Source organism: Aquarana catesbeiana, linkage group LG06, assembly GCF_042186555.1.
Source record: "Aquarana catesbeiana isolate 2022-GZ linkage group LG06, ASM4218655v1, whole genome shotgun sequence".
In the NCBI taxonomy this organism is placed as follows: domain Eukaryota; kingdom Metazoa; phylum Chordata; class Amphibia; order Anura; family Ranidae; genus Aquarana; species Aquarana catesbeiana.
Genome location: NC_133329.1, coordinates 23,737,920 through 23,759,792, shown reverse-complemented (window position 1 = coordinate 23,759,792; position 21,873 = coordinate 23,737,920).

Genomic DNA, 21,873 nt, shown 5'->3' with positions numbered 1-21,873 from the left:
CTGTTTTGAAGTGTTGGATGCTCAAGCCACTGAGGAAGGATTGAATGCGATGTAAATTGAGTTCCATTGTCCAAGACTATGGCTGTTGGCAAGCCATATTGGGCAAAGAGCTTCCTTAAGACTAGAATGGTAGCAGCTGAGGTAGTAGAAGGCATTTGAAATACCTCCGGCCATTTTGAATGTGCATCTATCACAATCAAATACATTTTACCCTGGATTGGGCCAGCAAAATCAAGATGGAGTCTTGACCACGGGTCTGTCGGCCATGGCCAAGGTAGCAGGGTTCCTTTCTTTTGGGGTCGCTGAGCTTGACAGCACCCAGGACATTGAGCCTTCAATTGCTGTATCCATTTGTGGCCACCAAACATAGCTCCGGGCTTGCTGCTTCATGCGCACCATGCCAGGATGTCCCTCATGCAGTATCCTTAGCATGGTTGGTTGCAAATACTGAGGTATAATCACTCTATTGCCCCACTGTAGGCAACCAGCATTAGTCACAAGCTCACATTTTCTGGCAAAATCCGGACACAATTCACCTGGGACTTTCTCTGGCCATCCAGCCTGAACATATGAGAATATCTGAGACAGGAAGGGATCTGTGGCTGTATGTCTGGCAATTAGGGAGGTGGACATGCAGGACCGTGGCCTGTGTACTTCCACTATGCGTATGTCTCTAGGAGGGTGGTCTCCAATTGGCAATCTGGAAAATGCATCTGCATTGCCATGGGCCTCATGAGAGCGGTATCTGATAGAATAAGTATAAGCTCCCAAGAATAAAGCGTACCTTTGTAAGCGAGATGCGGTCGTTGTAGAAATTCCTTTCTGAGGATTCAGTATGGACAACAGAGGCTTGTGGTCAGTGATAAGTGTGAACTCCCAACCATAGATGGACATGTGAAATTTTTTTGTGGCCCATACAATGGCCAAAGCTTCATTGTCTATCTGGGTGTAGTTTTGTTCTGCTGAGGTTAAAGACCTGGAGGCAAAAGAAATGGGGCGCTCCGTGCCATCTGGCATGACATGGGAAAGCACGGCACCCAGTACATAAGGTGAGGCGTCACAAGCCAAGGTGACGTGTTTCTTTAAATCGTAGTGGACTAGAACCTGAGGACTGAATGAGCTCTTTAGAAAGCCGAAAAGCTTCTTTACATTTGTCTGTCCATATCCATTTAGCCCTTGCATCCAGTAAGCGATGTAACGGGTAGAGCTGGTGTGCTAGGTTCGGCAAGAAACGGTGGTAGTAATTTAGGAGGCCAAGGTAGGACCTGAGCTGTGTGACATTCTGGGCGGTAGGGGCATGGGTAAGGGCTTTAACCTTTTCTTCAGTAGTGTGTAACCCATGTCGGTCCACAGTGTGGGCACAAAATTCCAGTCGATACTTCAGAAATTCGCATTTTGAAAGATTGACACATAAACTATACCGTTGGAGTCTCTCTAGCACAGCTTCAACATTCTTTCTGTGTTCTTCATCAGTGGGACCAGTGATGAGCATGTCGTCTAGTAGACATTGGGTGAAAGGTATGCCTGCCAGGACCTCATCCATGATCCGCTGCCAGATGGCTGGAGCTGGGGCTATACCAAAAACCATGCGGTTATATTGAAATAATCCTTTATGGGTGTTAATAGTCAACAGATGGTGTGAATCTGGGTGTACTTGCAGTTGCAGGTAAGCTTGCTTTAAGTCTATTTTTGTAAACTTTTGCCCCCCAGCCAGTGAACCAAATAGATCTTCAAGTCGAGGCAATGGATATTGATCCACAAGAAGTTGGTTGTTTAGGGCAACCTTGAAGTCTCCACAAATTCTAATGTCTCCATTCTTTTTCTTGACAGGCACAATTGGCGATGCCCATTCACTTCTATCAACTTTAGTTGTGATCTTTTCAGCCAATAGGTGGTCCAGCTCTGCTTCCACTTTCTTCTGCAAGGCAAAGGGCACTGATCTTGCCTTACAAAAACGAGGTGTACCACCAGGCTTTAAGAGAAGGTGGGCCATTTTTCCTTTTACTGAGCCCAAAGAGTCCTCAAAAACCTCCTTAAAGTGTGACTTCAGGGATTCCAGTCAATGGTCTACCTCAGAAAGCAATGTACATTGGGCAATGGCAAGAGGGGGCATGCCCAGGGCTTTGATCCAGTCCCTACCATACAGCGGAGGACCTCCTTTACTTACAACATAAAGGCGTAGAGTTTGACTGCGCTTGCCTAATGTCACAATGGGTTTCACATAACCTAAGGGCTGTAGCAGTTCCTTGCTGTAGGTTTGTAGTGTGAGATTTGTAGGTTGGAGCGGTAGGGACAGACCCGATGCCTTTAAATCAGTCCATGAAATGACGGACACAGCCGTCCCTGTATCAACATCCATGAAGACAAGACAGCCATTGAGTGTGACATCCACTTTTATCGCAGGAGTGTTCCCAGCTACCCGAAACAGTCCAACAAGCTGGACACAGGTCTCCTCATCAGAGCTGAAGCCGTTATTGTCAATATCCACATGAAATGTCTGTTAACGTCTACCTTTTGTTGTAACGTTCGGGGAGCGTGAGCTGCGGCAAACACGCTATGACCAGTCTTTCCACAAAGAAAACAAATGACATCCTTGAACTTGCTAGCAGGTGCACTGTGAGAAGTGTTACCATAACGGTGTAGTGATCGGGTATATTTATGTATATTGGGTGTTATATTAATGTATATTTACTGGGTGATATGATGTAAGTACTCTTCCGCAGCAACCCAATTCTTCCAGAGAGATGCACTTTATTGACTTCCAACACAGAACAAAGTCCAAAGTCCACAGATGACAAAGAAATCCGACAGAGGAAATATAATTCAGAGACCCATATTATTCAGTCTTCCCATATAATTCAGTCTTCCCAGCAATGCACAGACAAGCCTCCCTCATACACAGACAAGCCTCACTTACAAACCTATAGACTGAAAGCCGTGTTATATTCACTAAATATTGAATGGCTGAGCACTTTGATTGGCTGTTTCAATTTAGGACTTTGATTAGCTTTATTCTATCAAACAGACAACAACTCCCAGCTGTGAACAGCTTAGTCATAAACCGCCCCAATTTGCACTCCCGCATATCAACATCAACAAGTCCCCTTTAGATATATTAATTAGATAAACAGAACACCCTTTTGAGCCCTTGGAATACCTACATTCCTGCATATCAACAAGCCCCCCTGATAAATTAGCCCCACAGGAGGGAGCCTCCGCTAGGCCAACCCAAAACACTCCTTGATCCCATTGTTACCCCCTCAAGTCTAATTACCATCAATAAATATTTCTTCTATGGTCCTTTAAACAATGTACCCTTTGAAATGTTCAATTAGGTTAACAGCCCATACCTCACACCCCTAGGTAGACTTGCATGAGACTAACACATCAAAGGGTTTTCAGCTGTTATATTAAAATTGAGTTGGTTTGGACAAAATAGACCATCGTCAACTCAATTCTGGCCTGGTCAACATTGACTGCATGTGTACATACACACAACAATGTCCCACATAAATCGGTGAACATTACAACATATTACAACATATACCCCCACTTGGGTCGGTTCTAACTACTAGAACTGACCCATAAATCAAACAACAAAAAATATCATTACGATTTAAGGTACTGGATGCTTTACAATGGCTCATATAAAATATGAAGTTGAAACTGGTTACATCTCTCTTCGCCAGCCTCTAAAATATCCCCATGAAACAGTTATTAGATAATATAACTTTTAGACCATGACTGGAAAAGGATTTGGTAAACGTCAGTGGCCCATATAGCTGTTAGGCCTTATATCACATCAAGATCTTGAATATTGGGCAAAGACGAGCTGATGTCACAGTCCATTCTTCGGTCTGACTTCATCACATCTCTCACCATCTCACTGAAAGTAAACTTGGTATGCTCTGGGAACTCCAATCCACATAAGTCCAGGATTTTTTTCATCTCCAGGCTCAAGCTTTCCATTTTTAAAGATGCTTTTACGCAAACACTCTACTTTCATCTTTATAGTAAGAAGAACTATCAATGTACCAGCACTCACTTTCAAAGTCAAAAGGTTTGGATATGGCAGTAAAAACTGTGCTTCAAACTATTTTCTTGCACTTGACATTCATGAGTCCATCTTGCAAGCATTTTACAATTCACATCTGCTTCTTTCCATTTCCACAATTTGAACAAAGATGACCGGGTTGTGTACCTGTCAAGTACCAGAATTTGTTGATTGCCAGTCACAATTTGCTTTTGAAATTTGCTGTAGGCCGACCCCTCATTGCCTTCAATAGAGCAGTTACTTGGATCATTCAGTCCATAATTCCACCTGAATGGTATACCAACATATACATATACCTCCACACGATGGTTCAGATAGAATCAGCTTGACATCAGTGTTTATCAGATCTTCTATCCAGACAAAGCGGCAGTGGAAATTCTTGCCAGTATCCTCACCATGAAAGGTAGAAAGGTCTTTTTCATCCATATATGTCATAGCCTTTAGCATATTATAAACAACTGATTCAACAAAGTTTCAAATCATGACTAGAGTGATGAATTTCACTCACCCCTCTTATAAATTTAGGAAAACCACCCAACATACTAAAATTTATGCTATGCCAAGCCATTGTGCAGCATCTCACCTTAGATGTCAAATATATTGATCAATACGCATTATGTAATATGTACAGATGTTATGAAAATTATTTTAGGTTTAAATGCTTCTCTTTGGTTTTAGGATAAAGTTCAAGAAATAAAACATAAAGAAAATAAAAAAATGAAAAGCAAAATATATCAGGAAAAGGGAGAAAAATTAAAAATTAGGGCGTTGAAGAAAAAAGAAAAAAAAAGGTCCATTGCTTGATGAATTTTGAGAGTCCATGAACTTTTAATAATTCCTTGTTGTCTATTCAGCATTCCTCCCATAATTCTCCCCCACTAGCCAGCAATTTCAGACTGTGCTTCTGCTATTCACCATCATTTAAATGTCAATATCTGAAAGACAAAAAAACTCTCCAACAAAACTAATTAGCAAGGTCCTTAAACATTGTTTGACGTTAAAACAAAACACTATTTACACGTTTACAGTTTGGAGCTAATTCACCCCCACTGCTAGAGAAGTGTCATCTGCATTCAAAAACAGATCTGGAGAATATACATCTTGTACATTCAGGACGCCCTGTACCCCCTTCAACTGCTCTAATAATGTATCACGTTCCCCTCTCATCTTGTCATACTCAATTTTCAGCTGGTCATATTTCTGTTTTAACTGAGAAAACGGTATCCAAGTCTTGGACCTTTTCTTATTATTATTTTGTTCAGCTCTGTTTTTCATATTAATATCACCTATGTTTGACCCGGAGTGTCCTCTCTGGGTGTTATCATAGGATATTATCTTCTGATCTTTATGTTCAGTATTTGTCCTAAACAATGTGGCTAAATCAATTTTGACAGCCTGCTCATTTGACTTTCTCCATAAATGGTCTGCTCTCAACAATATGTCTTTTAAATCATGAGGATTTGGGGTAACTAATAAAATATTTTGTTTGATATCTTCATGCAACGCATCTAGAAACATACTCATATGTATCAAGCCACCACGCTCAAATGCAAGATTATTACCGACCAATAATTCCATAATAGTTGCTATCCTGTGTGACAATTCATAGGGAGATTCATTTTGCATTTGTTGGATCTTCCCATGAATAGTAACATCAGAACGTACACCATACAAAACACATAATAATTCCAGTAATATGTCCCTTGTCCTCAGAGGCTGAATACAGATTTGTTTAATTCTCATCCAAAGACCACTTCCTACAGAATGTTGTATGACTCTTTCTAAGTCAGATGGGTTGAGATTGTACAGATCTCTGACTTGCTGCACGTCACAAAACCATTTTAAAAATCTGTTTAAATCATGGTATGGAACCATTCCTATTTCTTTAAGAATTGCGTCTAATAATTTTGATTTCAAAGGCTTCATTACAAGCTGAACTTCACCTGTATTATTATTATTGTTTTAAACTGTGGTGGTCACAGTGGGGGCAGCTGGTAATGAATTATCAGATTTAATATGAGGTTCTGTTTGCTGCAGATTGCTGAATCCAAGATTTGATGCATATCTGCATTCCTGAGATCTCTTCTCTAATTCCATAATTCTTAATTTTAATCTCTCATTTTCCTCTGATAATTCATCACAACGTTTAGATTTCTCAAGTAAAGCTTCTCCAATGGTAACCGCATGCAATTTTAAATTTACTGTCTCAGTGTCTGATTGGTTTTGTAACCTCTCACAAACATTGTTGCTATTATCAACTGCCTTCTGTAACTGGGTAATTTCCTCAACCTTACCATTCAAAGAACTTTCCATTGTTAAACAGCAAGATAATAAGCCCTGTATAATGCAACCTTTTCTTTTACTTTCTGAAATTTCGCTATCAAAAACATTTTTCTCTAAAAATTCCTTCATCATCGTCCACGTCTGCTTACATTTTTCTGGAATTTCATAAGGACCGCCATGGCGCTTAATACATTTTAATACCCATCTGTTAACTTTATCAGAACTGACACTAGCTTCACACTGAGTAAGCATTTTGACTATATTACTAATAATTAAAAAAAGGAAATATTTTACTCACCGCATTAGTTACTCCTTCAGCTTCCACTTCAGGTCTTCTGGTACACGACACGGTCCTTTTTTTGTTGTTGTTTCCAGTCTCCAGAGAATAATTCTGGGGTTCCCAACTTGTTAAATTTTGTAGACCAGACTCTTTTATGTCACAACCAGACATTAGAGTCACAGCACAGCTCTTGGTTCTTCATCAGACTTCTGTCCACCTCACAGGATTGTTGTCACCACCGACTTCTGTTACTAAGTCCGAAAATGCTCTTCTGGTCGCTTGAACGGCACCAGTGTAGTGATCGAGTATAAGTTCAAAGAACGGGTCACGGCACCAGTGTAGTGATCGGGTATATTTATGTATATTGGGTGTTATATTAATGTATATTTACTGGGTGATATGATGTAAGTACTCTTCCGCAGCAACCCAATTCTTCCAGAGAGATGCACTTTATTGACTTCCAACACAGAACAAAGTCCAAAGTCCACAGATGACAAAGAAATCCGACAGAGGAAATATAATTCAGAGACCCATATTATTCAGTCTTCCCATATAATTCAGTCTTCCCAGCCATGCACAGACAAGCCTCCCTCATACACAGACAAGCCTCACTTACAAACCTATAGACTGAAAGCCGTGTTATATTCACTAAATATTGAATGGCTGAGCACTTTGATTGGCTGTTTCAATTTAGGACTTTGATTAGCTTTATTCTATCAAACAGACAACAACTCCCAGCTGTGAACAGCTTAGTCATAAACCGCCCCAATTTGCACTCCCGCATATCAACATCAACAAGTCCCCTTTAGATATATTAATTAGATAAACAGAACACCCTTTTGAGCCCTTGGAATACCTACATTCCTGCATATCAACAAGCCCCCCTGATAAATTAGCCCCACAGGAGGGAGCCTCCGCTAGGCCAACCCAAAACACTCCTTGATCCCATTGTTACCCCCTCAAGTCTAATTACCATCAATAAATATTTCTTCTATGGTCCTTTAAACAATGTACCCTTTGAAATGTTCAATTAGGTTAACAGCCCATACCTCACACCCCTAGGTAGACTTGCATGAGACTAACACATCAAAGGGTTTTCAGCTGTTATATTAAAATTGAGTTGGTTTGGACAAAATAGACCATCGTCAACTCAATTCTGGCCTGGTCAACATTGACTGCATGTGTACATACACACAACAATGTCCCACATAAATCAGTGAACATTACAACATATTACAACAAACGGTAGCAAGTCTGCGTCCTAGAGAGAGAAGAATTAGTGTGGCAAGGTTTAGGTTGATCTGGCGACGGCCGTCGTGGCTGTCGGGTGATAGCAGTGTGGAATATTTCTTCTCCCTGGCTTACAGGAGGTTCAGGTGGTGCCTTCAGTAGGGTGGTGTCCCGTGTAGCCAACTCCATGACTGTAGCAAGCTCCGTGGCTTTCGTCAGAGTTAAGTCGGGTTCTGTGAGTAAAAGTTTCTGTATGGCTGGGTCGCAGAGTCCCATGACAAACAGGTCGTGGAGAGCCGTCTGCAGGTAGTCTCCAAACTGACAAGTGGCAGCTAGTTTACGTAAAGCAACGATATAAGTCTTTATATCCTCCCCGGCATGCTGCCTCCTACTGTAAAATTTAAACCGCTCTGCGATTTCTAACAGCTTTGGGTTGTAGTGCTCATTTAGCCTCTGAATTAACTCAGGCAGGGGCTTAGAGGCAGGCTTGTCTGGAGAAATTAGGTCTCTGAGAGTGCCATATGCAGCTTGACCCAATGCTGTGAGGAAAACTGCAACTTTCTTTTCTACAGCCACACTATTTGCTTCCATATACTGCTCCAGCCTCTCCACCCAGGAGCTCCATGATTCAGCAGCAGGATCAAATGGTTGAATAAACCCTATGAAAGCCATGTGTGCTAAAATCCACAATCCTCGTCGCCACTGTTATGTCTCTTTGACACAGGGTCTCTCAGGGTGTTGCTAGCAATGCTGCCAGTATCTGCTCAGCAAGTTACACACAGGCTGGATGCACTTCTTAACCAGGGAAGGGTTTATTACTCACTCAGAAAGCGAAATACATTCTTACATGGAGGAGTCTTATACAACAGGTCTCCCTCTCAGTATCATGCTGTTGTTTCCAGTCCCACACAGACTGACTGACTTCCTGGTACAGCCCCTCCCCCAGAATGCATCAGGAGAAAGGGGTTAAGGGTCACAGTGATTCTGAGTAAACATTACAGATCCCAAGCAGAAACAATGTGCCACCATTGAGTTCTTGATGAAGGAGAGGTTCAGGCTGTCTGATATCCACAGATGGCTACAGAATGCTTACAGAGATTACACCATTGGATACCTCCCAACTTTTTCTTTCAAATAATTTTATTTGTTAAAAGATGCATGTTACAAGATAAAAGCGTAAAAAGAACATTTTCAACATCTGGTACAGTCAAAATTACATTTAACTGGGTATCTCGCACAATTAAAAACTGTGACAAATCCGTGCATTTTCAATGTGTTACAAGAGGATAAACTTGCAATACAAGAGCCTATCTAAATCAGTAATTATAAACTACAAATAATGAGGCTGTGGACCAGACTTCGGGGCATGAGTTTGAGAGGCTTGTGTAGTATGTATGTGGTTCCAAGAAAAACGTAAATTAAAAATTTCCCGTATACTACCTTCGCACCCCTAATGGGAACATGCTGTGCGAAGGAGACGGTTATGAAAGTATCACGTGTATTGAAAGCCTTGGCGATCCACTTTGGAATGTGTAGGAATGAATATCTTGGAATACCTCATGCCTCTTCAGCCCGTATCAGGATCACCAAATTTCCTACCCTTCAATGGGTAAGAAATCGTATGGGAGGTAGGTAGTGTGGTTTTTGGGGGTGATAGTGGTACTTACTCTCTTGAAATATGTCTATTCACTCCTAAAAAATTAGATTTAATAAAATGATTGGACATTGTGTTGGGATTTGTACTCTGAGGCACGTGGTGTTATAACACAGGAAGGGTCGTGTTTTTTCACTCAATTGACGAAGAAACGAAGTGATGGGGGTGGAACCGACAGGAAGGTAGAGCTAACATGACATCTACAGAGTACGTTGCAGTATGGACTGATAAGTATACCTAAATGAGCATTCTCAATTTACTATCACTGTAGGTTACAATTACGGGTTGGGAAGAAGTTCCTGATATTTTGGAGAGTCTCTGAAGTGTAACCAACAGGCCCAGATCTTCCCATATTTAGAAGGGGTATCATTGGCTTGATGAATTAGGTTTTCCAATTCAGCTATTCTGTCAATACGTTTGAGCCACATTGCTATTGTAGGAGGGTCAGAGTTTCTCCAAAGTACCGGTATGCATTGTTTAGCAGCGTTGATTAGATGGAGTGTAAGGAATTTTTTGTATGCATAGTGTGGAATGGATGAGTGGTGAAGGAGGTATTGGGATGGCGTGAAAGATAGGTTGTATGTTGTGATATATGCTATTGTCTCGTGTACTTTTTCCCAGAATGGTTTAATTCGTGGGCAGTTCCCCCATATATGGAGCATAGAGCCTATTTCAACATTGCATCTCCAGCATATGGGAGGAACAGATGGGTAATATCGGTGGATGATATCCGGTGTTCTGTACCATCTCGAGTGTATTTTGTAAGAATTTTCCTGTGCAGTTACATTTATGGAGCCTTTGTGTATGTGTTCATATATGTTTTCCCATTCTTCGGTAGTGATGTCTAACCCAAGTTCCGTTTCCCATTTTTGGTTGATTGCGTTGTTTTTTGGGTCATAGTTGCTGAATAGTAACGTGTACACCTCAGAAATAAGATGGCGTTGTGGGGGAGTGCTAGTGCAGAGTGATTCAAAAGGGGTCATATCTCTAAACCACTGTGAAATAGGTCTGGCATTGTTCAGAAAGTGCCTAATTTGGAGAAACTTAAAGAATGGTATGTGATATCCCTGGAAACGTGAGATTAGTGCTGTAAACGGAAGAAGAATCCCGTTCTGGAAGAATTGTGAGGCTCTAAGAGAAGGTGTTACTTGTGTATGCGTTGGAATGCGAAGTGGCACTCCAGGTGCAAAGTCAGGATTGTCAACTAGGGGGGTCAATGGTCCGGGGGTAGGGCACCAATGTAAAGATTGGGAGATGCTCCTGAAGGCGGAGAGTGTGGGACCCGTCAGTGGGTGTGAGGCATATTCTTTGGGTGTATTTGTCTTAGCAATCCATAGCAGATGGGCAATGGGGACTGACTTCAAGGTCTACCCAGTCTTTAGTGGATTTATGGATGTGCCAGTCAATGATTCTTGTAAGGTGGCATGCTGTATGATATTTGTGGATATCGGGAAGACTTAGACCTCCTTTTGCTTTGGGGGTAGTCATTTTCTCCCAACTCAATCTAGGGGATTTTGCGGCCCAAATGAAGTTCCGGCATAATTTCTTGTATGTGGTGAAAAAAGACGTGGGTAGTTTGATGGGAATGGTCTGCAATAGATATAATATTCGGGGTAGGACGTTCATTTTTATGATGGCCGTTCTGCCAAACCAGGAGAAATGGCCCGAAGTCCATTTGAGGAGGTCTTTCTGGATATCAGCGATGATTGGTAGGTAGTTTCTATCATAAAGTTCATCGAGATGGGTCGGTAATTGTATCCCTAAATAGGTGGGTGCACGTGGTTCCCATTTAAATGGGAAGTTCATCTTACAGTGTGTCACCCATCTCTGCGGGAGGGAGATATTAAGAGCCTTGGATTTTGTGAAATTAATTTTAAAATTAGATAAGGTGTTGAAATTGGTAAATTCTTTTAAAAGATTGGGCATGGTGATTAGGGGTTCTGAAAGGAACAATAAAATGTCATCAGCGTATGCTGCAATCTTGTATTGTTTGGCGTTGATATCTATGCCTTTTATATCAGGATTTGCTCTAATTTTACGAAGAAGGGGTTCTAGAGTGAGTATAAAAATAAGGGGCGATAATGGGCATCCCTGACGGGTACCATTCGAGACAGAGAAGGCGTCCGACAGGCGGCCATTAACTCTTATTCTGGCCGTGGGAGAAGAGTATAGTGCTAATATCATTTGTAGGAAATGTGAGGGAAACCCCAATGCCTGTAGCGTTGCTGACATATAATCCCATGCCACCCTGTCGAACGCCTTCTCCGCGTCGAGCGGCAAGAGAAAACCTTGTTGTTTAGGGGTGGAGGATGTTGATGAAAGATGGTGATGAATATGAAGGGCTTTTATGGTGTTATCCCTAGCTTCTCTACCAGGGACGAAACCTACTTGGTCAAGAGAGATAAGTTTAGGGAGGATAGGGAGTATTCGGTTAGCAAGAATTTTAGCGTATAGCTTCAAATCAAGATTTAGGAGGGAGATGGGCCTATAGTTTGTCACTAGGGTATCGTCTTTGCCGGGTTTTGGTATTAGGGTAATATGCGCTTTCAGAAGGTCTTTGTTGCATTGAGGATATGAGGGTAATGAATTGAATGCTTTGGTAAACTGGGGGGCAAGTATAGCCTGAAAGGTCTTATAATAACCAACGGTTAATCCATCTGGGCCAGGACTTTTTCCCATCTTGAGTTGTTTCAGTGCTGCCATGGTTTCCTCAATGTTAATGGGGTGTTCAAGGGTTTTAGATTCTTCATTAGAGATAGGTGGTATACCGTATTGTGATAGGAAAGTGGATATTCCTGTCTACTGGGAGTATTAACGGTCATTTCTGCGGGGGGTAAATTGTATAGTTTGGTAAAATACTTCACGAATTGTGTGGCAATGTCATCTGGGGACGTAAAAGATTTCCCAGAGGGGTTTTTTATTTCGTGTATGGTATATGTTGCTTTCTTATGTTGTAGTGCTTTAGCCAGTAACTTTCCAGACTTATTGCCAAATTCGTAATATAGTTTGTGGTTCAAAATAGTGCTTTGTGCATTTCTTCTTTGAGAGCTTCTCTAGCCCTTAAGAGCTCCTCAAGAGATTTAGTGGCGAGGGATAGTTTATGGGCCCTTTCTAATGTATGGATTTTAGACGTGAGCGCTGTAATATGTGCTCGTCTTTGTTTATTGCGGAAGGCCGTTATGGAGATTAAGTCCCCTCTCACCACACATTTATGTGCAGCCCAGATAATGGGAGGTCCGGTTTCATCAATAGAATTTTCCTGAAAGTATTGGGTGAGTCGGGTGGCGATTCGGTTCGTGATATCTGGGTCTGTCAGCAGTGAATTATCCAGGCGCCATATCGAATTTGTGTGTTGAGAATGTGCAAAAGCGAGTGTCATTGAAATGGGATTGTGGTCAGAGAGTATCATAGGGTCTATGGTTGCTTGTTTGAGAAGGGGTAAGTCATTTTGGGAAATGAAAAAATGGTCGATTCTGGAGTACTTGTTGTGGGGGGGGTGAGTAAAATGTAAAGTCCCTATCATGTGGGTGTAATGTACGCCACAAGTCATGCAGGGTTAATTCTTGCAACTGTTTTTTGATTGCTCTAAGTGCTCTATAGGGTAATGAAGTCGCACCTGTAGAGGAATCTTGCTACGGGTTTAGGGCCACATTGAAGTCGCCACCCACTACGAGGATCCCTGCATAGAATTCAGTGAGTAAGTGAAGTGTTTCTCGAAAAAACGTGACTTGTTGTTTGTTAGGGGCGTATAAGTTTGCCAGGGTAATGGGTCTGTTGTGTAATGTTCCCTTGAGAAATAAGTATCTGCCATTAGGATCATGTTTTGATTCTGTAATTTTCAAGGGACAGTTTTTCGATATTAGAATCGCAACCCCCTTTGTTTTGGATGTGTCATTGGAAGCATGGTATACAGTAGGGTACTGAGAGTTACCAAGTTTGGGTATAGTATCAGTACGAAAGTGAGTTTCTTGGATGAATGCGATTTGCGTTTTGTTTTTTTGTAATGTATATAGCAATTGGGACCTTTTTTCCGGGGTGTTCAGTCCTCTAATATTCAGTGAGCTTAGTTTTATTTGTAAATCAGTCAGAAGCTTACGAGAGCCGTACGCTCCCTGTTTGTGAGTATCCGTTGCTGCCATGTTAGAGGGTAGTTTTAGGTAGCCTTCTTTGAGTGGGTCAAACTAAATTGTGTAGATTCCTGCAAATATAGTACCGTAGATGTGGGTACGTAGAAAGGTAAGTGAAAGGGAAGGGAGGGTGAAAACGTAGGAAGGGGGAAGGGAAGAATTTAACTAACCTATCCTGCAACGAGATAGGTTAGGTCTGTACAGTGCTTTGTCTGTGGAGTGTCTTCCAGAACCAAATCTGGAACCTCTCACTGCACTGTGTGGGGGTTGGGAAGTATTGAACGTAGGAGAAAGTTAGTGAAGTACTTTGAGGGGATATCCCTCCGTTGCGATCCATGTAGTGTATGATTGGAGGGTGTCGTATATAACACTGTTCAGAACATTTACTATATGTACCTCTCTGAGTGACCTATATAACCTTCTAGCAAGAGAGAACAACTGACTCAACAGTGAGTATGTAACATGTATGAAGTACCTTGGATAGGGGACATGTATTAGCAGTATAGCCTTATGCCCCGTACACACGGTCGGATTTTCCGATGGAAAATGTCCGATCGGAGCGTGTTGTCGGAAATTCCAACCGTGTGTGGGCTCCATCGGACATTTTCCATCGGATTTTCCGACACACAAAGTTGGAGAGCAGGAGATAAAATTTTCCGACAACAAAATCCATTGTCGGAAATTCCGATCGTGTGTACACAAATCCGACGGACAAAGTGCCACGCATGCTCAGAATAAATAAAGAGATGAAAGCTATTGGCCACTGCCCCGTTTATAGTCCCGACGTACGTGTTTTACGTCACCGCGTTTAGAACGAGCGGATTTTCCGACAACTTTGTGCGACCGTGTGTAGACAAAACAAGTTTGAGCCAACATCCGTCGGAAAAAATCCTAGGATTTTGTTGTCGGAATGTCCGAACAAAGTCCGACCGTGTGTACGCCCTATAAGTGTTTAAGGTATAAGCTATAGACTGTCAAACCAAAATACAGTTTTGCTGTTGGTGTCAAAAATTTGCCTCGTGAATCATATGATATATATATAAATATAGTATTACAAACTTTGTTTTATAAAACCTTTTTCAAAAGAGAAACATCACAAGTAAAAATCCTGAAAGCCTGTTGAGTCAAAGAACGGAAACCTGGTAAAGTGCATCAATGGATGCGTAGTTATGTCATACTGTAATCGTAGCCTCTGAGTGTTGGCCTGTCATGTTTCTGTTTTCCCCTTTCTCTTTTTTTTTTTTAAAGTTTCCATTTAATTGTGTATATTTGGCCTCTTTATCCTTCCCCTATATGCTCCCCTCAACAGTACAGCAGTCAGTTGTAGTCCATTACTTTAAGAGGAGATTGTATAGTAACATTTGTATGTGTAGGGTTTAGTAGAGATTTACAATGAACGTTAGGAGGTTAGGTGTTCGGCAACTGTAGAGTAGAGTAGACGTTTCTCAGAATACCGCTGACAGTTTGATTCAAAGGAGGTAAGAGGTATTCTGTCTACTAACACTGTCGCTTGCATAGTTCCGTCAGGATCTACTAAGTCCCTGGTTAATCCTATGGTTATGTCATGTCGAATGCACAAGTCTATGGTTAACTGTCTTTATTGTCCTTCTGTTGCTAGAGTGATTAAATGATGTGCGGACATTTTGTGTGTTAGGGGATAAGCGTGGTCGCGCCCTTGAAATGGAGGGAGGTCACTGTCTAAGGAGGGTGGGGGCGGTGTTGGAAAAGATTACTCTGAGGTGACTGCTTGCTATACTGTTGGTTGAACGCCAGGAGGAGCTTGCTAGTGTTTGGGCGAAAGATATGTGTAAAGATTCTCCAATCCCCAGATATGCAGTATTGCCGCTATTAATTCTTTGTGCCCATTCATCAGCAGTCTAATCAAGTTCCTGGGTAGATAAGAGTACCTAACCTTAATTCAAACGTTAATACCTTAAACATTGAAACATTACCTATACCAGTAAACGAACGGGAAAAACAGTGGAGCTTGCTTTCGGCTAATTCTTACTGGGGTCTTTAGCTTTCAGATGCAGAAAGTTTCTGTACTGAAAATCTGTGTCGTGCTAGTGAAGTATGTGTGGATCCTCTGATGGTGTGTGGGCAGGTCGGTCCGTTCATGTGGGCCCAGTTATTGTTCGGGGATTGTTCTCGTCTAAGGTCCAAAGAATGGGCATTGTGCATCAGGCATCTTATTATGCTGAGTAATGAGCTTGAGGCGTTGCTATTGTGAAATACTTGCCACATGTAGGTTACCGATGTGAAAGTTGTTAGCTGTCCGGAAAGTGTGTACCTATAAACGAACGGGAAAAAACAGTGAAGCCTGCTTTCGACTGGTTCCTACTGGGGTCTTTAGCTTTCGGATGTATACTGAGATTCTGTCTCGTGCTGTTGAAGTATGGGTGGATCCGTTGTCGGTGGGTGGGATGGTCGGTCTTTTCAGGGGAGCCCAGTTGTTGTTCGGGGATAAGTTTCGTCAGAGGACCGGAGACTGTGCTTTGAGCATCGGACAACTCTTCTTGCTGAGTGTTGAACATGAGGCAGAGCTAATACGATATATTTGCAGTATGAAGGCAGCAGATGTGGAAGCTATCTGCTGTCCGGGAAGTACGTCAGTAACGGAGACTAGCAGAGACATAACTGCTTCTATGCATTAGGAGGTGAATAGGCTGTGAATTAACAGTGATGCCCAACATGGCAACTTGAGATCCTGAAAAAATGTTTAAGATTACACACCTTAGTAGTCCCTGCAGGCTCTCCGATTTCTCGGTGAGAGCATGGGTCCGTGACCACGCTGGATACCCTGAGATGAGGCATGCGATCTGTTGCCTGACGGGGATCTTCTCCTGCGGTGTTGGGATTCTTGTGCTTCCATCGGTTCTTCCTGGGGCGAGTGTTTCTCGCTAGTGTGATGGCGGAATTCCGCATACCAAGTCGGAACGTCCACTAGGGGTATGCCCAGGCTGTCGCAGAAGTAGGGTAGGTCTTCTGGCACTTTGAAAAGAACCGTACGGCCTAGGTGTGTGGCCGATAAGCAGAACGGGAACTTCCACCTGTAAACGATCCCGTGAGTGCGTAGGACATCCAATAAAGGTTTCAAATCCCTGCGATGTTGTAAAGTGATGCCGGAAAGGTCTTGAAAGATCTGAAGATGCGCACCCTTGTACTGTAATGGCTGTTTGTTCCTTGCCTGCCTCAGGATTTCTTCTTTCAGCTTGTAATCCACTATACAGCAGATAACGTCTCTTGGCGGATCGGTGTCTCTGCCTTTTGGGCGTAATGCTCTGTGGATCCTTTCCATTTCAATTTTGGTCTGAGGCGGTCTGTCAATTAGGCCGTTAAACAAGTCAGTCACAGCAGGGGATAGTTGCTCCGAATCAATGGCTTCTGGTAGGCCTCGGATTCTGAGATTCTGACAGCGTCCATGGTTGTCAAGGTCCTCGATGCGGCGTTGTGCCTCCCTAAGTTGCATTGTGTGGGTATCGATCTTCCTTGTGGCTTTACGGAGGACAGTGTCGTGTTTTGCCCTGACTTTTTCAACTTCCAAGACCCTGTCATTTAAGGTATGAATGTGCACTCTGAGCTCTGCAATGGCGGCTGACAGGGTATCTTTAATGTCATTAGCAATAGCCCTCAGATCATGTATGTTAAGGCCGGGAGGTTGAGGGATATCTGTCAACCCCGATGGCATGGGCTGTGAGATTTGGGGAGAAATTAAGAGGTGCGGTCCCGCGTCTTGCGAGGAGCTGTGACGGGACGACGCCATATTGCTCCTCTGAGTCCTGAACATTTCAGGAATGTTTTGGCTTTGGTTCCCTGGATTTTCGCATGGCAAGTGGGACCTTGAGGCCGAGGTGTGACGGGAAGCTGTTCCCATTGTGTCCGATCGAAAGAAGCGGTATTTACCACCGGTGATAACGATATACAGGGATGCAACGGCGGGAGCTGTTCTTTCAGGCAGCCATCTCCTAGCTTGTCCAGGCCAGGCCCCCCTTCCCAACTTTTTGAAATGGGAATGAGGGACACCTATCAGCAAAATCATGCAGGCATAGGACACGCCCCCTGCCACGCCCCCTTAAAGTAGAATTGTACAAAAAAAACAAGATTGATTAAACCCACAAGTACTCTTTTACCACTACTATTCCTTTATATTGGCTTTTGGAATTTACAAATGCAGCAATTTAGAATTCAGATGAAAGGTTTAGCGCTGGGAAACATTTTTTGATAGATACAAAGTGCATTTTATATACAACTATATAGATCAGACCAAAACAAAGGACAAATTGGGAGGAATGAGGGACAGAGGGACATTGCTCCAAATCAGGGACAGTCTCTCAAAATCAGGGACAGTTGACAAGAGCAATGGGAGACCATCAATGTCAGACAGCCTGGACCTCTCTTTCATCAAGAATTCAATGGCAGCACAATGCTTCTGCTTGGAGTTGATTATTTACCTGCAATGAAAAAAGAAGAATAGATATTAAAGAGAAAGAGTTATAGGGCGTACACACGGTCGGACATTGATCGGACATTCCGACAACAAAATCCTAGGATTTTTTCCGACGGATGTTGGCTCAAACTTGTCTTGCATACACATGGTCACACAAAGTTGTCGGAAAATCCAATCGCTCTGAACACGGTGACGTAAAACACGTACGTCGGGACTATAAACGGGGCAGTGGCCAATAGCTTTCATCTCTTTATTTATTCTGAGCATGCGTGGCACTTTGTCCGTCGGATTTGTGTACACACGATCGGAATTTCCGACAACGGATTTTGTTGTCGGAAAATTTTATATCCTGCTCTCAAACTTTGTGTGTCGGAAAATCCGATGGAAAATGTCCGATGGAGCCCACACATGGTCGGATTTTCCGACAACAAGGTCCTATCACACATTTTCCATCGGAAAATCCGACCGTGTGTACGGGGCATTACTCTTTCAACATGTGCAATTTGAACAAACTATGTAAGTTAATAAAGCGATGCCCACTTTTGCAATACTTTTGGTACAGCCCCAGTATATGCCAACATAATCTAAATGACTTTACCTCTTGTACTGCTGCACTGTTCCCACTTAAGGACCAGAAGGATTTTTCCCCTTAATGGCCAGGCCATTTTTTGCGATACAGCACTGCGTCGCTTTAACTGACAATTACGCGGTCGTGCAATGTTGTACCCATACACAATTGATGTCCTTTTTTTCCAAAAGATTTCTTTTGGTCGTATTTGATCACCTCTGCGGTTTTTATCTTTTGCGCTATAAACAAGAAAAGAGCGACAATTTTGAAAATAAAACACTATATTTTTTACTTTTTGCTATAATAAATATCCCCCAAAAAATTTAAAAATAACTATTTTTTTCCTCAGTTTAGGCCAATTTGTATTCTTCTAGATATTTTTGTTAAAAAAAAATCACAATACACGTATATTGACTGGTTTGCGCAAAAGTTATAGCGTCTTCAAAATAGGAAATGGCTTTATGGCATTTTTTATTATTTTTTTTTGTTTACTAGTAATGGCGGCGATCTGCGATTTTTAGCAGGAATGCAACATTGTAGCGGACAAATCGGACACTTTTGACACTTTTTTGGGACCATTGACATATATACAGCCATTAGTGCTATAAAAATGCACTGATAACTGTGTAAATGTCACTGGCAGGGAAGAGGTTAACACTAGGATGTGATTAAGGGGTTAAGTGTATTCCCTGGGAGGTGTTTCTAACTATGGGGGGGAGGGGACTGACTAGAGGAGGAGGAGAGAGATCACTGTTCGTAAACACTAGGAACAGCAGATCTCTTGCTACTCCCCTGTCAGAACAGGGATCTGTCTGTTTACATTGACAGATCCCCTTCTGGCTCTCTGTGGAGTGATCGTGGGTGGCCGGTGGACATCACGGCCACGTGCATCGCCTCCGGTGTCGGTGTCCCCTATCACTCCTAAAGCGGCCGACGTACACTTATGGCAATTCGCGCAGGAGAGCCAACCTGCCGCAGTATAATGACGGCGGTTGGTCCTTAAGTGGTTAAACATCAATAAAGAAACATTTTAAATATTATATTATATTAAGTCATTATATATAATTTTTATTTAGTGTACATTTTTCTTAGCAGAAGCTTGGTCCGCTTGAAACTAGACATGTGCAGAACGGGAACATTTCAGATAGATTCGTTATGTTACTAATTTCATTTCATTATGGAATTCGTTTAGTTTGGTTTTCGGAATTTGTTTCATTTTGGTTAATTTTCGTTTTCATTAAAATTTGTTTCATTTATGAATTTTTTAACAAATTCCAACTTTTTAGAATGATTAGAATTTGGATTGGTCGAAAAACGATTGCCAGCCTATGTTAATGAGTATCGGGTACTTGTGATGTCATGTGACATCATGTGTAGTTAGAAGGGGGTGGTGCCACCTGGTGACGTACCCGGGTGGTCCTGCCCTTGCCTATAAAAAAAGCTGTCAAACCCGAACAGGGCTCATTCGTCTAGAGACCTCTTAGGAGGCGAAGCGTTTTTTACATTTTTTCTATTTTGCGGTCGATGGGCGGCGTGATTGACGGTGGATTACATCGCGGGACACTTTTTTTTTTTCTTTTAATAAAGGATTTGTCAAAAACTCTCTTCTGTTTTTCTTACATTTTGACACTTTTTTTGGTGAATGGGTACCGGGTACGATGTACCCGATACCCATTCACATAGAGGGGGATCGGGATCTGGGGGCCCCCTTTAACCCCCGACAACCACACCCCACGGTTGTCGGGAAGAGGCCCTTGTCCCCATCAACATGGGGACAAGGTGCTTTGCGATGGAGGTGCAGAGCCCCCCCCCTGCCCCAAAGCACCCACCCCCCTCATGTTGAGGGCATGTGGCCTGGTATGGTTCAGGAAGGGGGCGCTCGCTGTCTGGTATGGGGGTCTGATATGGATTCTGGGGGGACCCCACACAGTTTTTTTTTTACATTTTGGCGTTGGGTTCCCCTTAAAACCCATACCAGACCCAAAAGGCCTGGTATGGACTGGGGGGGAGGAACCCTATGCTGTTTTTTTTAACATTTTTCTATTGCCTGGTAATTGCCGGCATTCTTTTCTTTAACACAATCTGTCAGTGGGGAAGCCCGCTGACAGATGAGAAATCATGGTTGTTAAGAACGCAGGCGTCTGGCTTCTCGGCCCGCTGCTTAATAATAACCAGCTATTTCTTCACACAGAATTCAAATCGATCACTCGTTTTTTGACCGATCCAAACTCTAATTGTTCTAAAAAATTGTAATTTGTTAGAAAACGAATAAACAAAACAAATTTCAATGGATCTCAACAAAAAACGTTACTATTTGTTTCTATTTCATTTCGGAAATTCGGATGTATCGGAATCTTCAAATGAAATAGTAACGAATAGTAACGATTTTCATTGAAATCTGTTAAAATTTTGTTGCTTTTATTCGTTTTCTAACCAAAAATTCATCCAAATTTGCATTTGGACTGAAACGAATTGCGCATGTCTACTTTAAACCCCACGTAGATTTGTGGCATCTGTCAATAGGGATCAAAAAAGGGAGCGGTGCAGGTACTGTCTCTTAATATGACACAACTCCATCCCTGTAAAACATATAGTACAAAAAAGAGAAGTTTGCCCGTGGGACTTTAAATGAGTTGGTCATAGAGGTCATAACAAATAGAGTTTAATAAATTTCCAAACACATGATGAAACATGAACATAAAAACATCATAAGACATCGTTTGACCATTGAAATGTTAAATATGATGGTATGTTACATAGTATACATATACAACATAGTACTCGACGCGTTTCGCGAGCTCCGCTCGCTTCCTCAGGAGTTGGTGTATATGTGAAGTATCTAAAAGATAATAGGTATCAGTAAATAATGGCATACAATGATAGTTATGGTCAAAGAAGAAGTATGTGGCTTCATAGAAGCCTTCCATACTTACATATGGTCAAATGGTCCATAGGGCTGGATAACAAGGGCAGCAGCGGAAAATCCTCCACACGGGAGCTGAAGAGGCGTAGCCCGCAGCAACCAGAGCAGGGGCCCAGCAGAGGGCGGACATGGCAAAGAAACAGATTGGGGTATGATGTATCCTGAGATGTCCAACTAGCCACCTGGGTCATATTAGCTGTAATCAGATTATATATGTATCTATGTCAAAAAATAGAGTGTTAACTGGGAGTAAAAGTAATATGACAATACTAATATGTGGAAAGGACCTCTGAAAAGGTGGGCATGG